Consider the following 24011-nt stretch of genomic DNA (forward strand, 5'->3'; position numbering starts at 1 on the left):
CATTAGGACTTTGATTCTTCATCTGAAGCTGGAACGAATGCTTATGTAACAAAGCAATCATTCCCATGTTTGGAATTTTACAGCTGTCAGGAACCTTCCTAACATCCCTCTCCTAGGCCGATGGCTTTATAAGGTATCAGGAGCACCCTGGAAGGCACTCTCCCCCCCGGCCCGGCTGCTGGAGGCGTGTTAGCCACTCTGTGCTGAGCTTTTCTTTCTGCAGAAAGAGACTGCGGCGTCTGTGTTTGCACCCGCCTGTCCAAGGTGGTGGGAGCACACAGACCCGGGACCCCTTCTGTCCCTGAACACAGCTGGGGGACCTGCAGGGTCAGTTTACTTCCCCAGGCCTCACCTCTCTTTTATAAAATACCGGTAATAATATCTACTACCTTCGGGGCACCTAGGTGGTGCAGTCAGCTGGGCGTCCGACTTCAGCTCAGGTCATGATCTCACGGTTTGTGGGTTCGAGCCCTATGTTGGGCTCTGTGCTGACAGCTCAGAGCCTGGAGCCTGGTTTGGATTCTGTGTCTCCCTCTCTCTATGCCCCCCCCCCACACACACACACACACTCTCTCTCTCAAAAATAAAGATTAAAAAAATTAAAAAAAAATAATACCTACTACCTTCTACTGCAGTGGAAAAGGTCAAATACAAGGGACGGGAAAGGTCTCAGTGAGCACCAGTAGACGGGAGAAGGTACTTTCAGCCCCACAAATGCTTTCTGTGATCTGTGACCCGTTCATACTGTGAGGGACACTGGGGTGCCCAGGCAGCGTTCCCACCCCGGAAGACCTCCAAGCACCTGCTCAGCTCACTAGCATGCGGCCAACAGGCAGCAGGCAGCCATAAAAGGACCCTCCCAGGAGAGGAGGCCAAAGGCCGTTTACAGAAGCAGAAACACTGAGGAAACGCAACATCACGCCCTCTAAAACGTCCACTTGCTTCTCCTCTCTCCCTGACACCGCTACCTGGGCCAACGGTCCCACATCGTCTGGACAGCCACTTGCAGCCCATGACCTCCAGCCCAGTGCCTGTCCCCACTAAAAGGGCAACACGGCCATGGGACCGCAGTACTCAGCACACGGAAGGCTGGTCACCGCACTCAGGGTGGACACCAAGCCCCCTGGCGGGGCCCGTACGTCCTCACAGAGTGTGGCCCCACGTCCTGCCAACACACACCCCACAGCCACGACGCTTCCTCTGACGCCATCTAGATGCAGGGCTGCTTTCACTGCCCCCAAGTTTTCTAAGATGGAAGCCACACTTCCAGTGTAAAGTTCAGAAACTTGAATTCCAAAGGGCATTTTAAGTAAGGTGATTGGGGTGAAGACAGTCCCTTCTGTATGAATGCAAAATCACCAAGGCCCATTTAAACCCTCAGTATGATGGGAAAAGACTCTGAAGAACTACCAATTAACACAATTGGTATTTTTATGTTTATGTGAATGACCAGAAACTTCCGTAAGGCATTCAGCTAATGCCATGACCAGAAAGACAAATATCATAAATGTGCCACTGTGATAAAATCCTAATCCTAGCCAATAAGGTCTCAGATATTATCACTTAAGGTTTTACTTTTTGTTGGTAAATATTATCATGTGGCCCCTGTAGCTGCCTTTTTTGGTTTGTCAGGAACTCCAACTGCATGAAGGTTTAAAGAAAATAACCCATTGGAAGTCCGTTCTATTCCAAACCACACAGGAGGCGTCTGCCCAGCCCCACAGCAGACATGCAACCAAGCTGCAGGTGTAAAGGGGGCCCTGTACCAGCACCCCCCCCCCCCCCCCAGCCAGACAGGACACCAGGGCTCTTCAAGAATCCCAAAAGAACCTGTCAAATTCTTAGGATGCTGTAGGTCTGCTATGCAGGTGAGGGAGGCTTTGTAAGTGTGAGGCTGCTTTGTTCTCTGGCTGCAAGGCCTCCCTCCTGCCCGGTCAGTCCAGAACATTTAACTTGCTGTGATCACTTGCTATAAATACATTAAACAAGCGTCCTTTCTTGGTATTTTCTGAGATTCAGAGATCCTTCCCTCAGAAAAGGAGGAAACGGTCTCACACTCCAAGAACAGTGTTCCTGAAAAGACCACAGAAGTCTGAAACACAGCTGCTCCCGCTTTCCAGACGGGACTCACTTTTGTGGATCCCGAGTCCCACAGGTAAGCAGGTTTTACTAGATGCTGTGACTCTTTCTCTGTGGGAGAGCAGGAAGGGGTAAGGTTGGGTGATGGACACCATTTTTCATGATTTCTAGCTAGAAATTCAGAAGGAGCTGAGGGCAGGGTCCCGGCTGGCCCCCCTCTCTCATCCAAGCCCCAGAGACCCCATGAGTGAGCCTCCTGCCCAACGACAGGGACAGCGTCTGTACCTTGGATTGGGAGGGGACGAAGCACAGAAGGGAAAAGGACGGGTACGGGCTGTCTCATGATTCGGGATCTTCCTGGGCACCTTACAAATAAAGGCATTTATACTTCAGAGTTCCCGTAACCATCCTCCTGCTCATCTTCCAGTGAAGGGGTGGCCTGACCTGGCTACCGCACTTGCCCACAGGCCCGCCGAAGGCACCACCCAGGACCGTCAGGTGCCCATCCTCTGAAGCTCCCCCACTGTCCCACCATGAAATGTGTCCACACCTTCTGCAGAAGTGGAAAGAGGGCAAACAGAACCAACAATGTCCGTGTCACTCCTAGGACCAGGACGGTCTCAGGCGTGGCCTGTGGCAAGCGCGCAGCAGGCAGCAAAGGCAGGGTGTGTGGGCCAAGCACCGGCAGTGGTTATGAACTCCACCCCTCGGTGCCCGGTCGGAAAGGGCTACGTGGGCACCAAAGGAGAACGAGAAAACTATGGAGTTTACCAAAGGCTTCATACTGAAACAACAGGAGGAAAACAGGCCCATTAGTAGATACAAAAGTTCATTCCAGTGCAGAAACCCCAACACCCAGAAAATCGTGTTCCTGAAACAAAACTCAGAACCATTATTTATACACATCAGTTACAGGAGTGCCAGCAGAAAAGGATCCAAAAGAGAGGCTGTCCTAGTTTTCCACAAACATAAAAGTACTATCTCCCTGTTTCATAAACACACCCTCACTCACCTAGAGTTTGGTCTTAAGTGTTCCTGGAATCATTTAAACAGCTCCACTGAGGGTCGCTACAGCTATGGTAGTCTGCTCGGCTGTTTTTGTGGCAATACCAACAAGGCAAAGCAATCTGAGAGGACGCCTGGTCTGCCCCAACACAGCGTCACGAGAGGAAGCTCACAGAGAGGTGAGAGACCTGACCACCTGTGCCCTGCCAAAGAGACCCAAGGCAACACGGAAACAGGTTCCAAGCAGGGTCCCCAAAGACAGCTACTGCATACCCTGTTGGGTGCCACTGCTGTTTTTACTTGGGCCAGTCTGATGGGAAGGCAGCAGCATCTCAAAATGGTTTTACTTTGCTTTTCTCTAACAGCCAATGATACCGAGCCTGTTTTCGTGTTTTGTTTTGTTTTTTTTTCTCCATATGCACATCCTCTCTAGTGAAGTGTCTGTACATGTCTTTAGCCTGTTTTCTCACTGGATTTCTAGTGATAATGTTGAATTCGGAAAGTTCTTTATGTATTGTGAATGCCAGTCTGTTGTTGAGCATGTGGGTTGCACATACTATCCACATCTGTACCTGGTCTGTCCACCCTCTTTCACAGAGGTTTTAATTTTCATGAAATCCAATTCATCAATATTTCTCTCTTAATTTTTGAAAGGACTGTGCTTGTAGATTCAAGTCTACAACCTGTTTGCCTAAGCCTAAATCTTGAAGATCTTCTATGATTTTTTGCTATAAGTTTCACAGGTTCACATTTTACACTCACATCTATGATCCTTAAGCAGATTTTTGTGTAAGTGTGGGATTCAGATCTAGATTTTTTTTCTTACGGACATCCAACTGTTCCAACATGATTCTGGAGAAGCTTATCCTTCCCCCAATGAATTGCTTTCACTCCTTGGTCAAAAATTAATGTGGCATGCTTATGTAGCTGTGTTGCTTTCTGGGCTGTTGGGATTTAATGAGTACTTGTCCCAAGGACACCTTCAACGTCCAGATGTCATTCTCTAAGTGTCACTGTCATCCTAAAGAAATCATTGATACGTTAACCCCTAAAGCTTAAAATGACCTAAGGGGTGGCCTGGGACTGGACACTGCCATGGCTGGAGAGTGGCCAGCTCTCAACTCAGGTGGGCTCTTGGGGCACAAAGGACCCAAGTAGGTTCAGACTCAGGGAACACAACTGGGGACCTGCCAGCAAGCGCAGGCCACCTACAAACTTTCATAGGACATTTGGGCGGGGTCATGCCCTCTTCTGCATATCCACACACAGGGGCCTACTTCCCCTCACAGCTACCTGCCCATGGGTCAGAGGTTAGGGCCCAAAGTGAGCTCACACTCACTCCCTGCAGCACACCTACCCGCCCCACCTGCAGGCCCCAGGAGCACTTCAGGGAGCGTGGAGATGCTGGTGAGCACCGCACATCAGGCATGGTGATGCAAGCCCAGTCTTCCTCCCTAGAAATAAGGAGCCCCATCACCCGCCCCCTTCTTTCAGACTGAATAAAACAGCACCAAGGAGTCACTCTGACCTTCAGGAAATGCAGAAATCTACAGCTCAGTAGGGCATCCCACCTAAAACAGCAGCAAAGTAACACTGAAGCTTTGGCCTGCACCTGAGCTCGGAATTTCCTAATGCCATCAGAGGGTCTGGAGTTTTAGTACCATTCACTCATTCATTCGTCCAGCAAACACGTATTAATACCTACTATGTGCCAAGCAGTTGGTAGAGGATGGTACATGAGAGAGACATGGCCCCATCATCTGCTGGACCGAAGATAAAAGTTTTTGAAACTTTTTAAAGGTGGAAATAAAGTAGTGACTAAGTTAATGATTCTAATGACGTTCTTAAATTGCCCCATCTGGCCGAGTAATGGGAAATAAGAATGGGTAAGTATGATGGCCCTCTTGTTGGGGTCAAGAGACAGAATATGTCAAGATTTTTTAAATCATTTTATCTTCAAATTGTATATATATTTTTAATCCTGCTTTCTAAAATAATGGCTCAGTCCTGTAAAGTCTTGCTGTTAATTTCAAGGATTTTGGAGGCAGGGAGGAAAAAGGAGAGGGCAGATATGCCAGGAGACACATGTGATAAACTAGTTATTTGGATAATTTTATGTAATCATTAAAAAAGATGTATACTTTTTGTGAGACCGATGACCTATGAGAGTCCCTCCAGAAAACATGCTGAAGTGCACAAATCCACCTGCGAACAAGACCAAAACTATTCTGAACTGTTGGGAATAAAACATCTTCACAGCCCCGGCACCTAATGTGTGCATGATAAAACTCTGATGAACCACTACCTACTTAAAAAGAAACATGAAAATATAAACTTTTTACTCACGGAAACACTGTGCTTTTTAAACATTCTGCCCAACTTGGATCAAGTGGCAATTATTAATAATACATTTTATTCAAAAGGCCAATAATAAAGCATAATGTATACAATCTTGTACCTGATGATGCACTGTTTGAGGTATCTGCTTTACTGCTGGAATCAACAAACCTCTGCTGGATATTTGACTACACACATGATTAAAGGTAACTTTTTAATCTTTACAAAATAACAGACACTGGCACCATACATCCCAATAGAGGAAAGATGAGCACACAGAATGACAAAATAGAAAAAAAAAAACAAAACAACAAACAAACAACTTTTACATAAAATAAGAAAAAATAACAAGTAACTAAAGCTTAAATCAACATATAAAATGGCTTGAGGGGCCCCTGGGTGGCTCAGTAGGTTAAGCGTCCGACTTCAGCTCAGGTCATGATCTCGCAGTTTGTGAGTTCAAGCCCCGCATCAGGCTCTGTGCTGACAGCTCAGAGCCTGAAGCCTACTTCTGAGTCTGTGTCTCCCTCTCTTTCTGCCCCTCCCCTGCTCATGCTCTGTTTCTCTGTCTCAGAAATAAACATTAAAAAAAAAAAACTGGCTTGAAAACATGGTCATGTTGCAAAATAGCTTCCAGAGCAAAGCAGCTGACATAAGCCCAGAGACCAGGGTAAGTACAAAAGTGAAATTACACTTGATCAATGCGTAAGAAGTACAACGCCAAACACATAAAAAGCCTCACATGCCTGCTGCGTGCCGAGCCCTGGTCCTGGTATGAGGCAACAGCAGAATACAAACCAGAAGACCCCTGTCATCCCTGTCGTCATGGCACTCAAGTTCAAACTCCCACACGGTAATGACTTTTACATCACCAACACTCCACACATCAGCCAACCTCCCTGACAAGCTCCACTGCTGTTAGTGGCCGGTCAAGGCACAGACCATGAGAATATCAGGCGGGAATGCTGGAAATAAACCTGCACAAATCCTAATCGTGATCGCTAGCCAAAATGAGATCTGGATGAACTACACAAAAGTACCTTGACCTCTCAAATGAGAGTCAAAGATATTTCCCACTGAACAAAAATGGAAACCAAAATTTCTGGAATATAGCCAAAATAGTGATTAGTACACTTATGGCATTGAAAGTTCATATCTGAAAAGAAAGGTCTGAAATCACTAATCTACCCTTCTTCTACCTTAAGAAAGTTGGGGGTGGGGGATCCAAAGCAAGTGAAGGGAAAGAAATAACAAAGGGCAGAAATCAGAGAAACAGAAAACAGAAAAAACCAAAAGCCTACAAAGAAAATCCCAAGGAATCCATAAAATTAACTGCTAGACCTACTAACTGACTTTAGCAAGGTCACAACATACCAAATCAAATCATATTAATATACACTAATAATGAGTATCTGGGACTAAATTTTTAAAAACATTTTACCTTTACATATCATTTACAGTAGCTATACAAATGAGAAGTACTTAGATATAAACCTAACAAAACATCCAAAACATGTATAGGATCTGTAGGATTTTTACAGAATCTGTATGCTGACAAGTATGAAACAGTGAAGAAAGAAATCAGGGAAGATCCATACAAATTAAGAGACATACCATGTCCGTGAACATAAAGATGCCAGTTCTCTCCAAATTAATGGATACATTTAACATGATCAAACTAAAATCCTAGCAGAATGCTTTTAGATATACCCCATTCTACAAGATATATGAAAAGTCAAAGAAACCAGAATAGCAAAAAAATGAGAATAAAGTTGGAGGTTTCATGCTACCATATTTAAGATTTATCACAAATTTACAAAAATCAAAACAATATGACCACACACACGTCTAAATGCTTTTTGACAAGGGTGCAAAATGAATTAAATAGGGAAAGGATGGTCTTTTCAACATGGCTGGAGTAACTGGTATCCATATGCAAAAAAAAGAATCATCGTCATCTCAACCTAACCCTCAAATAACTCAAAATAGATGACAGAGCTAAATGTATTAGCAAAACTAAAATTTTAGAAGAGAACACAGGGGAGAATCCGCATAACTTTGGGTTAAACAAAGAATATGAGCCATAAAAAAATAATGAAATGGACTTCATCAAAATTTAAAAATTTGTTCTGAAAAAGGCACTCTTCAGAGAATGAACACTAAGCTAGTGACTGGGAGAAAATATTTTCAAACCACACCTCTAACAAAGGACAGACAGCATCCTGATTAAGAGCCTGGCAAAGACATGAACAGACATGTCAACAGGGTGGAACAAAAGCTTGCGAAATAAGCACCATGAAACGCACAGATCTGGGCACCAGAGAGTTAGTTTTACTATATGTTAATCTTAAAAACAAGACAGAATTCCTACGAAAAGTAGAGACAGCATCACAGCCTACAAGGCATGCAGTGTACCAGCCTGAAGAAAACCACTAGGTGTCCCCCACTCACGGCACCACCTGACTACCCCCGCGAGCCCCCAGCAACAACCTGGAAACCCACAGTTTACACACAAGGTGAAAGAGAAAACGCAATTGCAGCAACATTCAGAAGTATTTCTCCAGCTCTTAACCTCCTGTTAAACTGGAAAAGGAGCCACACTTTGATGGACCTTCTACAGAAAATTAGGTGGCATTGCTAACACTTTTGAATTCCTTTTGAGAAGAATCTTCCTGTCCATTCTCACCCCCCCGCCAAGGTTTTCATAAAGATTCTTACACACCTGATAAACTCTGTAGCTATAACAGCTTATGTCCGGACCCATCACAGGGACTTAGCCTAAAGTTCCATGTCATTCTGATTTCAAAGCCAAGTCAAAAGGCATATTGACATAGTGATTATTTCACCCAAGAATTAAACTACAGCTTCCTGATCATACTACTTGAACATGGAAACTTCCTTCTATTTGGGGGTAAGAGGTAAAATTGGCCTACCTTTGTGAGCTAAGAAACAACTGCACGGAGGGGCACCTGGGTGGCTCAGTTGGTTGGGCGTCTGACTTCGGCGCAGGTCATGATCTCACGGTTCGTGAGTCTGAGCCCCACATCGGGCACTGTGCGGCAGCTCAGAGCCCGGAGCCTGCTTTGGATTCTGTATCTCCCTCTTTTTCTGTCCCTCCCATTCTCGTTCTCTCTCTCTCAGAAATGAATAAACATTAAAAAATTTAAAAAAAAAAAAAAGGAAAGAATTCATGGAAAGACCTCCCCTTCAACTCCCTGTAGTTTACAGATGGAGTACCCCAGCCTTCCCCACTAGAGCGTGCCTGTCCAGTGTCCAGAGTAAGGGTGAACAACAGAGAATATTTATCCCCAAGTCTCTGTGACGTATAGAAATCATTGTCAAATCACCACTGGGCAGAAATTTGTTCACATGCTGTGGAGAAGATACAGCCCACACTTGAACACACGAGAACAGCTATCAGCAGGATGATGGTCTGTGCTCCCACACCCAAGGTCAGAGCTGCTTCCAGATTCCCTTCATGCAGAAGGACAAGGGCTAGTCATCCCAGATACACACACTGCACCCTGTTGTTACTCCCCTGAAGTTTTAGGGTGGAAATGCAGTGAGTGATCCTGCCTCAAACCGAGGATTTCATTACCAGCTTCCATGTTAGGACCAAGATAGTAAAAGATGAATAAAAATAGGTTCCTAAAGCTACAGGATGCCAATTCAGAAGAAAATACCCTGAAATCTCAGTGATCTAAATTATAGACAGTGAAACTTTTTCCTGGTATTTTGTGTTACCTTACTTGGCAACTAAATAATTCTGTATATCTTCTTTTTAAAAAAAAAAAAAAAAAAAAAGCATAAAGACTAACAAGATGTGCCAGCTAACCTGCTTCTTTCCAGCTTCATGTCAAAGAGAGGAAACAAACCAAAATGACAAAGGTAGCACACCTTACATTTGCATGGTCCCCTTTCTTGCAGGGCAAACCCTCACTTTCACCAAACAGAACCTACTCCAGGTAGAGGTGGGAAAGAGCACAGCTAAGCTCGTTTACATCTGTTTCCTGACACAGTTACTCTCACGTATTCCTTTGTGAGCTCATGCGAATGGCTGGCGGGTAGTGGGTTTAATACCTTCAGTCATGCAAACATCTTACAGGCGTGACTTAGGAGATTCCATGGGTGAATAGGGCCTACTCCCGCCCCAGGAGACCAGGCTCTCGTCGTCGCACTGTATCCTTGCCTCTGCAGCATTCTGGCCGCCTCACTGGACCTGGGCTCGCCCTGGAGGGAGAAAATGTCCTGCCGCACAGAGCAGTCGTGGCTCCCAAGTGCTTTGAGGAGCCATTACAACTCCAAACATTTAAAGGAAACAACCAATACGTAAAGAAGGGATTAGTAACACTCCATCAATTCCTTCAATCCCTTTCAAAGATTATATAGCCACAAAAACATGAGCCGTCCGGGAGTCTAAGACGCGCTGCAGACAGGGCTGCCTCTACTGTCCACGGCTACAGCACGTGTGCCCGTGACAATCAGGGCACGGCCTGTCAGCTTCTCAAGCTGTTTTTTTTTTTTTTTTTGAGAGATAGAGTGAGACCAGAGGAGGTGGGGGGAGGTGGGGGAAGAAGAGACAGATAGAGAGAAAGAAGAAGGGACAGAGAGAGAATCTCAAGCAGGTTCCATGTTCAGCACAGAGACCAATGGCCCTGGGGTCATGACCTGAGCCAGAATCAAGAAACAGATGCTCAACCGACTGAGCCACCCCAAGCTTCTTCATCTATTAACCCCTCAATCTATGAATCTCATTTCTCTGCAGCACATCCCCAGTTAAAAAAAAATGTGTCAAGCTTCCCTTTCTTGCTGTGTATTATGACAACAGTAACCATACTGAATATATTTCCTCAAATGACACTGGACCCACCCTGAGAACACAGACCTGGTCTCACCTCCATCTGCCCCACCATCCACCTGTGGAAATCACTTTAAAGGCAACCAAATCAGAAAGGAAGAAGTAAAACAATCACTATTTGCAGATGGCACAACACTGTACGTAGAATACGCTAAAAATAAATGAATTCCATAAAGGTGTACAATACAAAACATACAAAATCTGTTATATTTCTATACTAATAGGAAGCTATCAGAAGGAGAAATTTTTAACAGCCCCATTTACAATTACATCAAAAAGAATAAAATACTCAGGAGTAAATTTAACCACAGAGGTGAAAGACCTGTATTCTGAAACACAGATGAAAAAAACTGAAGATGACACAAACACCCCTTGCTCACAGATCAGAATTACTAGAGTTGAAATGTCCATGCCTATCCAGAGCAATCTACAGATTCAATGCAATACCCATCAAAAAAACCAGGGCATTTTTACAGAAGTAACATAAAAAAATCCTAAAAATATATGGAACCTCCAAAGACACTAAATAGCCACAGTAATCGGGAGGAAGAACAAAGCTGGAGGCATCATGCTTCCTGGTGTCAGACTATCTTCCTAAAGCTGGAGTAATCAAAACAGCATGATAAATGGCATGAAAACAGACACACACATCAACAGACCAGGAGAAACACCCTGGAAATAAACCCAGGCTAACATGTTCAATTAATCCATGACAAAGGAGGCAAGAATACAAAATGGGGAAAAAAACAGTCTCTTCAACAAATGGTGCTGGAAAACTGGGCACCCACATGCAAAAGAATGAAACTGGACCACTTTCTTACACCATACACAAAAATACATTTACAATGGATTAAGGACTTAAATGGAAGATCTAAAATGATAAAATTCCCAGAAGAAAACACAAACAGTAAACTCTCTGACATTGGTCTTAGCAATATTTTTTGCACCTGTATCCTTCAGGCAAGGGCAACAAGAGGCAAAAATAAATACATGGGCTCACATCAAACTGAAACACTTCTGCACAGTGAAGGAAACAAAATGAAAGGGCAATCTAATAAATGGGAAGAGATATTTATAAGTCATATCCAGTAAGGGGTAATATCCGAGATACATAAAGAACTTACACGGTATCAAAAAAACTAAATAGCCCAACTTTAAAAATGGGAAATGGACTTTAGTAAACATTTTCCCAAAGGCATACAGTTGCTCAACTCACTCATCATCAGAGGAATACAAATCAAAATCAGGTATCACCACACACCTGTGGGACGGCTAGTATCAAAAAGACAACAAACGAGTGCTGACAGTGCAATAGTGAGGCACCGTTGGTGGGAACGCAAACTGGTGCAGCCACTGCGGACCACAGTGCGGAGGTTCCTCAAAAAGTTAAAAATTGAACTATCGTAAGAAATTCCTACTTCTGGGTATTTATGTGAAGATCAAAAACACCAATCTGAAGAGGTATCTGCACCCCACGTTCACTGCGTTATTTACAACAGCCAAGATAGGGAAGCAGCCCAAGTGTCCACAGATAGATAAATGGAAGATGTGGGGCATTTACACACATACACACATACAGGAATGTTACTCAGCCATAAAAAAGGAATGAAAGCTCGGCCACTTCTGAAACATGGATGGATCTAGAGAATATAATTCTGAATGAAGTAAGTCAGAGACAAGTCCGTATGATTTCACTTCAGTGGGGAATTTAAACAAAGCAAATTAGAAAGAGACTCACAAGTACAGAGAACAAATGTAGCAGGATGGGCAGAAGTTGGGGGCAGGAGAAATAGGTGAAGAGGATTAAGAGGTAGAAACGTCCAGTTATAAAATAATAAATAATTGTGGGGATGTCATGGACAGCATAGGGAATATAGTCGTTAATAATGTGATAACTTTCGATGGTGACTACACTTACAACATGGGGATCAGCTCATGATGTGTAAAAACATCAAATACACCCAAAGCTAATAGGATATCCAAAGGCAATCACACCTCAACAAAAATATCACTCTAAAGAGTCACGAGTATTGGTGAGCAATTCTCTTTTTCAAAGAAAAGGGAGAGTGCTGAGACACCATGGGGCGTCTACAGCAGTTTGTTGGCACAAGGAGATTAGGGGGGAGGTATGGCAGTTAAACTTGGTCACGCGTGGTGGGTGCAGCTGGACGACGACTGCTCTTAACAGAGCTACCATTGTCCACGTTCCAATGCGCTTTCCACACACAGTACCTTCGGGAGACACATCCAGATAAATTCATGACTCACTGGAGCACGACCAAGGACGAACACAAGCCAGTATTCTAACCCCTGTATCCCGTGAATGCAGGATTTTAGCCTTAAGCCAACACAACTCAAAGTGTGTAAGATTTACAAAAAGCACACAGGTTCACTGAGACTCAAAGAAACCACAGCAGAACTATTTTCCTGCTCCCATCTTTGGGCACAGAGAGTCTTATAAAGTTCGGTACTAAAATTTAAAAAGTTCAAAATCCTGGGAGGAAAAAAAAGGTGTGTATGGATGCAATTCTGTATGTGTCTGTGTCTGTATATATGTGTATCTGTGTGTGTCTGCATACGTATGTGCCTACCTGTGTGTGCATCTGTGTGTACGTGTGCATCCATGTGTGCATTATGTGCTTGTGTGTATCTGCAAATGTCTGTGTGCATGTGCATGCCCGTGTGTGCATGTCTGTGAACATGTGTCCTTGCATGTATGTGCATGCGTGTTCACGTCTCTATGTGCACATATGTACGTGTATGCATGTGTATACATGTCTGTGCCTGCCTGTGTGTGCATGTGTCTGTGTATGCATGTGTGTGTGCCTGCGTGTGTGTGTACATTTAAATTGAAGCGTTCAGAAAAAGCAATTCTCTCTGGATCATGTGTATTTACCAACGTCTTGGCATTTTGTAGGCACAGACAGCTAATAAAGTATAGCAAGCATTTTTAAAATCCTCTAATGAAACAAATTACTAACTCAGTGTCATGGAAAAACCAGGCTGGCTGACACTTTGGCTGCAGCAGGAGCTGGTAACTCCATAAGGAAAGAAGAGAAAACTGAAAATTTTAATTTACACTTTGGAATGTCTCATTAACCCAGCCCTGTAACAATGACTGTGTAAAGCATACAGCACTGGGGTGCATGGTGTGTTGGGACATGAGGAGAGAAGCACCTCGACTCCCAACTGCTGTGCCACACACTCCCCACATGCACTCGCCCCGAGGCAGGATGGGGGAGCAACAACTCGGCCGCAACAGGCTCAGTTCACCAAGCCCTGGGCAGAACAACAAACACGTTTAAACACACACACTATTTAAAAACACACTTCTGAAGGCATTACGTGACAGAGTCGATTTAAACACGGTCACAGTAAGTTCTGGACAACCAGTTGTGACAGGTCCACCAGAGTCCACACTTCTCAATACGAGGACTTTTCTGATCTCTGGTGTCAAATTCCAGTTATGACAACTTGTGTCCTCAAGGGGGAAAGTGACACACACATTGGTCGTTACAAAGTGATAAGTGGTGAGACCAGGAAAAGAACACAAGTGGAGAAAAGGAAGATGCGTCAACAGGAACTAAATATAAAAATATTTAAAATGCCCACAAAATGAGATAAGCCAAGACAAGAAACAGAAGAGAGACCAGAGAGATACAGACAAGGAAAAGCTACTGTGGACCAGGAAAGGGAACTGAGAAAAATCATGGCTCTACTTCCTACTCAGTTCAGGAAACCTCATCTCTGAGCTCTGGGTTCTTCTCCTGGCAAAGACTCAACAGGAGGTCCACGAAGCTGCCACGGCAGAAACAGAAAACACGCAAACAGGGACTCCTCCGAGCAGAAGCAAACCTCGTCTCCTCACCCAACCCTAAGGACTGCCACAGTTGAGGCAGCAGAGAACCACGCAGTGCCTTCGTGGTCTTCAGTTTAATGGAACCATCCACAGAGCCTTCAATCCTCCCTCTACTTGGAGACGGACCAGACCCAAACCCGCTCGCTCTTCTTGCTGCACAGCTGGACTTTGGTCCCAGCTTCTTCCAGGGTCAAAGGTGTCAGGCGTGTCAGAGGCATGCCAGCTGTGGCTGAGACCAGTCCGCTACATCAGACACGTGGTGACGCCATGACAGCTGACACACTGGCCCATCCTGTCCCTCCCCACAATGCCTGAACGTAGAGACTGCCAGGAAGGTGGTGGGTGCACCCACGGCCGCCAGCACTTGTCCCAAAGGCCACCTGCTGGCCAAGAACTCCACATGAGTTGGAGTTAGGCCGTTAAAATCTTGGGACTTGTTGTAACAGCTAGAATTATGAAGATTAATCCAAAAACCAATTATCTTTTTTAACTAGACCCTAATTATGTGAGATTGCTTTAGACACCCGTGGACTTGAGATCCAAACACACCTGAGCATGAGCACCTTACAGCCAACAAGCTGGGGCCCTGGACGCCACTGCCTTCCCTCCCTAATGGGTCCTGTACACACGATAAGCACTGCAGCTTGTGAACACTCGCTGTATGCTGTTTTCTTTGATCCTTGCAACGATCCCACTGGTACCTGGCAGGGCTCAGTATGGGAGAGATCTGGGGCTCAAGGCGGAAAATTACATTAACTGCTTGGTGGGGGCCACAGGGTCCGAATCCAGCCGGTCTGATAGCAAACGCCATGCTCTCAGCCTGTGACATTAAGCTTTCCCCTGAAGTGCCTGATCACCCCGAAATCTTCTGTTTCAGTCATTTGCAAAGGAAAGGAACACCAAACCAAGGAAATACATAAACTGGGGGGAAAACGGGGTGTTACCAAATTTTAATACACTAAAGGCTACGATGGTGAAAAAGTCGCCGCCACGTACGCGCTACCAAAGCTTTCAACAGCATTTTAAATGCGTTACTCTGTCTCCCCAGCCACACTGTGCAGAAGGCAGTGCTAACAGCCCTGCTGCACAGATGAGAGGACTGAAGCCCAGAAAGGTGAGGAGTGGAATCTCATTCGCCAGCGTTTCCGCAGAGTAAACCCTCAACACGTGCAGGACAAATGAACACAACGTGGATGTTGCTAATGATTAACGGAAACCCCCGCCGAGCTCACCGATGACGAACCCATCAGGGCTCCCGCCGGTCAGGGGGACGGAGGCCCAACAACACGGACCTGCCCGTAACCACACGGCAGCGTGGGGTTCAGCGTGAGGCTCTGCCTGCCCAGAGCTCTCGGCTCCGTGCAGGCGCAGAGGGGACGCCCACTTGGCGTCTGAGCTGTACCCACAAGACACGGCCCGTAAAAGAGCAGGCGCAACGGTCTAAAATTCACAGCCGCTGCTAGAACGCCTCCGTCCGCCCCCGGGAGGAAGCCGCGCTCAAGCGTGGGTGCAAAGCTCAGTACGCACCGCGTCCCGCCCCATGCCGTCCCCGACCGGGGCGAGCCCTCACGTGGGCCAGCGTCCCGCTCAGAGGTCCCGCGAACTCTCCTGCCGGCGTACACCCAGCCCCACCTCTACTGCGCAAACTCGGCCTCTCACAACGTGCCCTGGCAACGCCCAGAGGAGCCCCCCCCCCCCCCCCCCCCGGGGTCGACGGCTCCGGACGCACACCCGGAGCCCCGGAGCCCTCTTGTCGACGGGGCGGGGACCACGCCACTCTCCGGCCGCTCCCTGCGCCCTCCCCTCCCCGCAAACTCACCGCCGGGGCTCCCCAAGGGCATACCCACGTCCTCAGCAGTGACAACGGAGGTGTCCGCGCCTCCGGTACCGCCCCGGCCCGCCCCCAGCGCTCAGTGGCCGGGAGCGCTCACCGGGAAGACGATGTTCCCGACTTCTCTTCGGCGCCGGCCCGCCGGCCCTGGAACCGCACTGCCGGCCGAGCACCGCCCTCCTTCCGAGGAGCCGTCGCCGCGGGGCTGCATGGACCCCGGGGGCACAGACACCCTGCGGGGGGTGGGGGGGGGACGCCCACGCCGTCCCTCGTGGGTCCGGGACCCCTGGAGCTCGGGGCTGCTGCGGGCGCGGGGCGACGCCCCCTGTCGGCCGGCTGCGCAGGTACCGCGTGAGAGCCAGTGAGCGCGGCGCGGTCTGTGCCCAGGGCCCTCCGCGCGTCCACCCGCGCCACAGCCCCTCTGCAGAGGGGGGCTCTGCAAAGGCGCCCCCCCCCCAACAACGCCACACGACCGAGGAGACGCAGGCGGCTCACCCCGCCCCATCCCCCGCGGAGACCCCGGGCGGCGGGCGCTCAAGAGCCGGTTTGGGCTGCAAACCCGCGGTAAAGGGCGGGCGGCCCCAGCCCTGCGGGGAACGAGGAAGCCCAGGCCCGACGGGACGTCCCCAGGAGGGCGCCGGCCCCCGGTCTACCTCCCCACACCCACCGCGCCGGGGTGGGCGTGAGCGCGCGACACAGGGACCCCAGCTCCTGACCCGTTCCCCTCAGAGCTGCCGAAGGCGCCACGAGGAAGACACGCGGTGGCAACCGGCACGTCACGTGCTGTCCCGGACAAGCTTCGGGGGCGGGAAACCGTCCCCGGGGACGACGAGAAAATCACCGACAGCGCTGACTTTACCGACAAAGTGTTCGTCTGCTGGCTGTGAAGGACGCACCACCCCCTCGCGTCAGGGATACACCTCCCTGCTCGCGTAACAGACCCGCCCGAGGAGTGGTGGACGCGTCCCGCTCGCAGGACGGACGGAGGCAGAGTGAGGGCGGCGCCCCGCTCGCGGGACGGACGCGCCCAGAGACTGACGACGCGCCCGGCTCGCGTGGGGCGTCCGCCAGGGGCAGGAAGTGTGGGGTCCGCGGGAAGCCGGTAGCGCAATCACAAGGAGCTGTTCTACGGTTTGGTATGGAGATTCACTTCATTGGAAAACGAAGCCATTCCCATGAAAACTTTGCCTTAGAAGCATAAAGGACTTCAATTTCTCCAGAAAGGTAACACGGCAGGAAATAGACGATGCGTCAGCTGCGTCTGCTGCTCGAGGCCCCGGAATCGCTGGGAAACCACCCCCCACCCCCACCCCCACCCCGGGCCTGGACCACCGTTGACACCGCAGGCAGGTCGGGCAATGCGGGGCCGCGCGGGCAGCACAGACGACGTCAGGGCGACGGTTCCGGCCTCCTGCTGCCCCGGCCAGGACACGCACAGCCCGTCCGCCTGCCCCAAATCACAAGCCCCACGGACTGACAGAAACCGTCCGCCGGGGGCACCTGGGCCTGCGGTCGCCGCCAGCACGGACACTGGAGCAGCCCCATTAGCTCGCTGGGTCTGGGGCTCCCGCGTCCTCTTCCTGAGCAGCACCGCGGGCCCGCAGACGCTCCCTCCCTTGTGTCTGGGGCTCAGGCTCACACCCCGGGACCCCGCCGCCGTGCGTGCGTGCAGCTCCCGCAGCCACAGGAGGCCTGGCCGTGGCCCACGCCGGGTGGGCTGGCTCCCCGACAGCGCAGCTCAAGGCGAACACGCTCACGCAGTCCCCATGGAGGCTACCGAGTGACGCGCAGACAACGACGCGGGAAGGGCCGCCCCGCGGGCACCCCCACCGAGCAAGTCGGCTGCCAAGCCCGGTGCCTCCAAGCGGCACAGCACCGCCGGCCGCGCCTGCAGGCTCCAGCTTAGTGCACGAGCTGCCACAAGTTCTCACTTCAGATCTCCAGACTGCCTGGCTGCGCACGATGGCACAGGAATGCGACTGTGTGGCCGTAGCCATCACTCTCAGTGTTACCTCGGCCTCCTTCGGAACCTCACGTCTTCAGGGCTTTTGTGGAAGCTCACCCCCTTCAAAGTGCCACCTGTTCCTCCACAGAGCGTCCAAGATCGGAGCCTCCACACCCAGCCCCTCCTGTCTCATCCAGAAACGGAGTCAGTGTGTCCAGGCGTTGGGGGCCACAGTGGGGTCCCTGCAGTCCTGCGCCCCAGACCCCAAATCTCCATCCACGATGACTGCAACTCAAGGTCATCTGTCCGACCAACAGTCTGTGCAACACTTTGTGCCTGGGGTTTTAGCAAAGAAATCGGAGACAGCCTCATCTTGGCCCCAACTGTCACAGCAGAGACCACAAGACTGGCCCCTCAGACTCCAGCCTCACGGGAAGGTGGTGCCAACCTGAAGTCACCAGCTCTACCCACAGGGTCACAGGCTGCCTGGACTGCTGTGGGCAGCATTTCGTGTTCGCTACCCACACTCCCAGGACTCGACCACAGAATCGGCCCCACGTACTTGGGCATGCAGCTCAGGGAAGCCTTCGTGACCTCCAACTTCAGTTTCCCCATCGGCAAGCTGTCCATTCGCTGCCAGCTGAGGCTCCCAAGTATAAATGGGCTACATTTTAAAGAAACAGTGAAAAGGAACTGAAAGCAAATTTTTCTGCCAACTACATTCCTTTCGCCTCCCCTTCCCAAGCCCACAAGGGCTGCCACATGCCTCTGCCTGTCACGCTGCCATCCGCCACATCTTGCTGTCCTCCCGTTCCTCCTTCGAGACTCTCCTGGCTGGCTCACTGCCCTGACCCGGCCATACACGCTGTCATTCTAAAACGGAAAGCACTCTTTTTCTGTTTCTGGGAATATCTGAAGGGGTTCCACCTTCTCCCCAAACCCCTCGGCGCCTGCCAACTACACCGTCCCTCGCACATGGTGGGCTGGCCAGGCATCAGGGTCCCGGCCCTGCACCCGTGTCCCCAGCTCCCTGCCACTGCCTTCCTGGGCATCAATCCCCTAATGAATAAAGGAGGAGGAGCCCAGGGCACTGTAGGATTGAAGGGGCACCACACACATCACTGCTCAGAGCATGTGCTGCTCTCGTGACAGCTCTTATGTGGGGCTGCTGTCAGGGCCCGTGTCTCCAGCTCCCCCAGTGCCTCGCAGCCCATCACAGAAAGTCCCTGTGGGGACAGGGCCCGGCAGAGGGCCAGGCCATTGTCCTTATGTCCTCAGGGGGCAAGACCTCTGGCAAATGAATGGTAGATGGTGACATGATGCTCCATCGTGAGATTAATCTTAAAATAGCATTTGTTCTGGCCAGTAGGATGAGAAAACGCTGCAGGCATTTTGTTGCTCTCTGATTTCTAACGCGTCCAGGAAGAGATGCACGTACCCCCACCCAACTTACATCACTTGGCCTCCAACACCCGCAGGGCCTCGGATTTCAGATGCCGGATTCTGCAGCGCTCCCTCCAGGACCACAGTTTCCACAGCACATACCGCCAGGAAGAGCAGAGCAACCAGGAGGTGGGCCCGGAACAGTAGACTCCAAGCGCCCACAGCACGCACAGGGACACTCAGAGCCACCGTCACACAGGTGGGCAGAGGAGGAGATCCCCACCACGTCTCATCCCTGCTGGCCTGGGTGCCCCTTCTGCGCTCCCCTCACTGCAGTCTCTCCCAGCTGGAAGTCCGACAACCTGACCCCCACACCGTGAACCAGCTCGTGCGAGGGACCCCTGTGAAAATCCACGCTTGATGAACAGGGGAAAGGCAGCTTAGGGGATTTCTTGGCAAGGATGTCAATGAGGCGTGACCAAAAAAGTAGGGCAAATGACCTCTGGTGTGGGCCCAGCTGTCCAGCCCCCAGACCGCCACAAAGGGCTCCATGACCTGCCCCTGCCCCACCTGCTTCAGTGATCTCTTCTCCCCTGGCTCCCTGTCAACCGTCCCACAGACACTGACTAACCAAGAGGAAGAGAGGGAAGACTCGGGACTGCCCTCTCAAGCACCTAGCATCACCTTCACACACGCTAACATCTCAGACTCAGCTGTGGACAACCTTGTCCTACAAACAAGAAAACCTATGTTCACAGACACTAAGGCTCTGCTCCAAGGTCAACAGGTAAAAGTCCACACTCCCGTCACACGGCCTGCCCATGCCACGATGGCTCCTGACATGGAATGCAGGACGGTGCCCACCATCCACCAACATGTAACGACGCACAACTCAGCTCCTAATGGTAGAAACTCAGCCAGACTTGAACTCTGGGGACCACATGCAATCAGCTCCGAGAGGATCTCCCTTGTGCTCAGAAATCTGGGCGACAGGCACACACTGCTGCACACCCTCATTCAAGTGGAGACCCCCCCCCCCCCGCCTGGCCGGTGCCCCACTCATACCTCCCTGGATTTCTTGCTAGGACCTGCAGGGGTTGGGGTCCCAGACCCTCCTCTCCAGCTCGCTCTCCAGAAGCAGGTGCTCCAGGGAAGTGGTATGTTCCCCCAGCCTGCCCTTCCCACCACCTGCCCCACACCACACTCCACTGCTGGGGACAGAACATGTTCACACACTCATCTGCAAAGTCACAGATGTAGGCTGTTCTCCGGGGCTCACACAACCAGACAAGACAGAGCTACACGAGATGGACAGCTAGTTAGTTCAAGTGCCATTTATTATGTACCAACTGGATGCCATCACTGTGTTAAGAGCTACCAGTCCTGAGGTGACAGAACAGGAATCCAGGCTTCCCTGCAGATCTCCTTCACAGTGGACATGGTTCCCAGAAACAGTAAGACTGGGACAGTTCACTGCTAAGGAGTCAGACTGGCCTCTTAGTGGCCATCAGCACGCATAACAGATCACCAGCTTAATGAACAAGCAGTAATTGGAGATCAGGGGCCCTGAAGCCAGGCATAGAAGGAGGAAGCCGGGGTGTACCACAAAGATCAGGGGCAGGAGCGTTCCTTACATAGGAGCATCTGGACAGTGGTGGGCAGATGTGAACCTGGACTCCAGCAAACCCCACACCTGTAGTCCACACTTAAAGATCAGCTCAGAAACAGAGACGCTCCAGCCCGTGCCTGGGACAGGTCCTCCATGGCATTTCATCATCCTCCGCTGGGTGTCCGGATGCTTCCCAGGTTCTTGCTTTCATAGCAACAAGACGAGAAGGTGATCGCCAGTGTGACATGTCTTAGCCCAGCGGTAAGGAACAGGGGACTGAGCACAAGTTTGCTATGTATCAGACAAATGAAAAGCCAGGTTACCATTTTAGCGCTCAGCAGCAGAGCTATCTACTATGTATATTTATCTGTACCAATTATTATCTTTAGAACGTTAAGGATGACTAATATTTACTGAATTCTTACCTAGCTTCCAAGCACTACACCAGGACTTTGTGCATGACCTCAACCAGTAGCAGCAAATCTGTGAAGGAAGTTACATGTGATCATCCCTAATTTGGGGACCAGGAAAGTGGGGTTTGAAGGGCTAAGTGAGAAAACCAGACTGTATACCACATCTGTCACCTCTGAGACCCTTGCTCCCACCTTTTTTGTTTTGCTTTTAAAAATCATTATTGTGCTCCAACTTTTTTTTCATGAACTTCCTATTTACCCTGAATATACGCATACTCGCTAAGTAATACAGGTGCACCAGCACATGCCAGTTAACCGTGACCTTTCCCTCTTCCAGATGTTCCTGGTCTGCTCTCTGATCCTGCCTGCCAGGCTTCGAGACACAGCAGCACTGAAACCAGCACAAACAAGCAGTGGCTGGTATTTTAAACAGGACTGCCAGTTCAACAGTACAGATAAATTGGACAAAAACTCTTTCATTGAAACACAGACTGAAGTCCAGAAGGACAAGGAGAAACCCCCAGTGAAAGAGCAAGAGTAGAAATGATAGTGGACTGTTTCAGATGCCCCACGAGCCAGCAGGTTTGAAGGCAGCATTATTACCTGTCTGCTCTGGGGCTGCTGATCAAACCTGTGGCATAGATCATTGGTAACTCAATCAACCCAATGTGGACATTCTGATCATTCTAATATGGCGGCACAGAATGACCAGGATTAGTCACACTGGGGCACAAAACACACCCTCTTTCCATTCCTGTGTTCTTTACACCTCCTTCCTCAAAACCCAGTGTTTTCTCCTAGACAAGAGGCATAACACGGCCAAATTCACTGTGATCCTGTAGACATTCTCAACATCAACGTGCTCTGAGCTAGCAACCTAATGTGCATTGAAATCTTTATTGCTGCTCTCAACACAAACGTTGGTGCACAGCTGCTTCTGGAACGCAGCACCTCATGACCAAGGGCATCCTGCCCCGAGTGTCCCTACAGTCTCCAGTGCACAGCCCTTTGGGGGGGCTGTCACCCAACCTGCCATCAGGGGCAGCGAAGAGTGACAGCAGTCTAATCAAGAAGGAATGGTCAGGAGTGCCTGGAGCACAGGGTGCAGTACTGCCTATAAAGCGTTTCTATGTGTACACAAGAGTGTGCCCTGTGCAAACTTCTTAGTCACCAACTCTTCTGCTGAAGAAGTGCTTTCAGTGGCTTAGCTAAAATGAGGGGCTGGCAGATTGATCAGAGTTACACATGAGAAAAATTGTGCCCACCTTTTTTTTTTCTTTTTTTTTTTTTTAGGAAAAAAATGTTACCAAACAACCTTAATCTTAGAATTCAATGTAAAATAAACAACAATTTTGTTTTCAGGCCAATGTGCTACTTACTGATCCTATTCGGGATCCTATTCAGATAAGTTAAAACAGGCAAAGCATGGCATTTACTTTGAAGAAACGAAACCAAACCCCTCTCATTTTCCCCATTTCCTAAAGACTGAGAACTGTGTAATCTTTACGGACGTGTGAAGGATGGATTCCGATGCCTGCCCAGCCTCCAGCAGGGAAGTTCTCTTCCATGACGCATCAGACCTCTCCCGGAGGTTGACCTGGTCAGGCAACAAGGTCACTCCACACAGCCAATGCCAACACACATGCCCGTCCTATTTACCACCTGTCCCACCAGACCTGACAGTCGGAATTTTGGATGCTTGTGCTTACTTGGGAGTATTTCCTCCAAGAATGGACCAATCAAGTTCCAATAGCATGTGATGACCCCATGTCTGTAGCTAAGCAACCACAGTGGTGACACAAAGCACAGGGTTTTAATGTCTTTCTACACAAACTGAATACAATTTAATTTTTTCACATCCACGTGTTTAAGACTTCCCACCTGGTGGGCACACAAGTGCTAATTCCCAGAGAAACAAGCTGTTCAGGAATTTTAACATTTACTGTTATTATCACTATGAAGCAAGAATTATCCTTAAAAATGCATAATAATCTCATTCTCGCATTCACCAACTGATAGTCACACAGGAATGTTTCCTGTCAGGTTTCTGATCAGGAAAAAAAATGGATTGCTGGCAAAGAGATAAATATGTAAAACTATGCAAAATACCTCAAGAAAAGTTAAGAAATAACATAACCCAATTACTTCTTTAAAATGTTGTAAATGCAGGTGAATTTCAATAGTAATTTGTCTGTAATTAAAAGTATCACAAAAATCTTTCAAAATGTTGATACTCGAAGAATAACCATAAATGGATATAAAATGCAAGCCAGCAAGCTGGCACCAGGGTTAATTCTGGGCTGTTATTTTTAACATACGCGGTTATTATTTACTCAGCTAAAGTATAAGCCTCTCCACCCCAAGACTGATTTTCATAGGGAGGCTGATTTTTAGTAAGTAAAGGCAGTTTTAAAAGAGGTTGGGACATCTAAAAATAAGCGGTAAGCACTCTCCCAGGGGTCGCAAGGCCAGCTTCACATCCGATGTCAGCACCACAGATAAAGGTTCGCCCCGCTCTGCACACACGATAGTCAACGCTCCACAGCAGCATGAGAAACATCAGCGCTAACACTGGACTAAAAGAAAACCATCGGGCTCATAGGTAGCATTCAGTTATACGAGCTGTGGCTTTAAGACCATGTTTATGCTCAAAACTAGATTCCTTTGATTTGGGGGCAGGGGAGAATCCTCT

General features: G+C 49.0%; 1 protein-coding gene and 1 long non-coding RNA gene across 5 annotated transcripts in view; both read right to left on the reverse strand.

The window, feature by feature from the left end:
- DIP2C (DIP2 acetate--CoA ligase C (putative)) overlaps positions 1 to 24011 on the reverse strand; it is a 413428-nt gene that overhangs the window by 214260 nt on the left and 175157 nt on the right. The window lies entirely within an intron of this gene.
- Positions 20617 to 21409, reverse strand: LOC132695170 (uncharacterized). Its single transcript, XR_013557001.1, has 2 exons — positions 21332 to 21409; positions 20617 to 21197 (listed from the first exon to the last, which is right to left on the reverse strand). It is a non-coding gene; the product is annotated as an uncharacterized LOC132695170 (long non-coding RNA).

Source organism: Panthera onca, chromosome B4 (assembly GCF_046562875.1).
Source record: "Panthera onca isolate mPanOnc1 chromosome B4, mPanOnc1 haplotype 2, whole genome shotgun sequence".
Lineage (NCBI taxonomy): Eukaryota > Metazoa > Chordata > Mammalia > Carnivora > Felidae > Panthera > Panthera onca.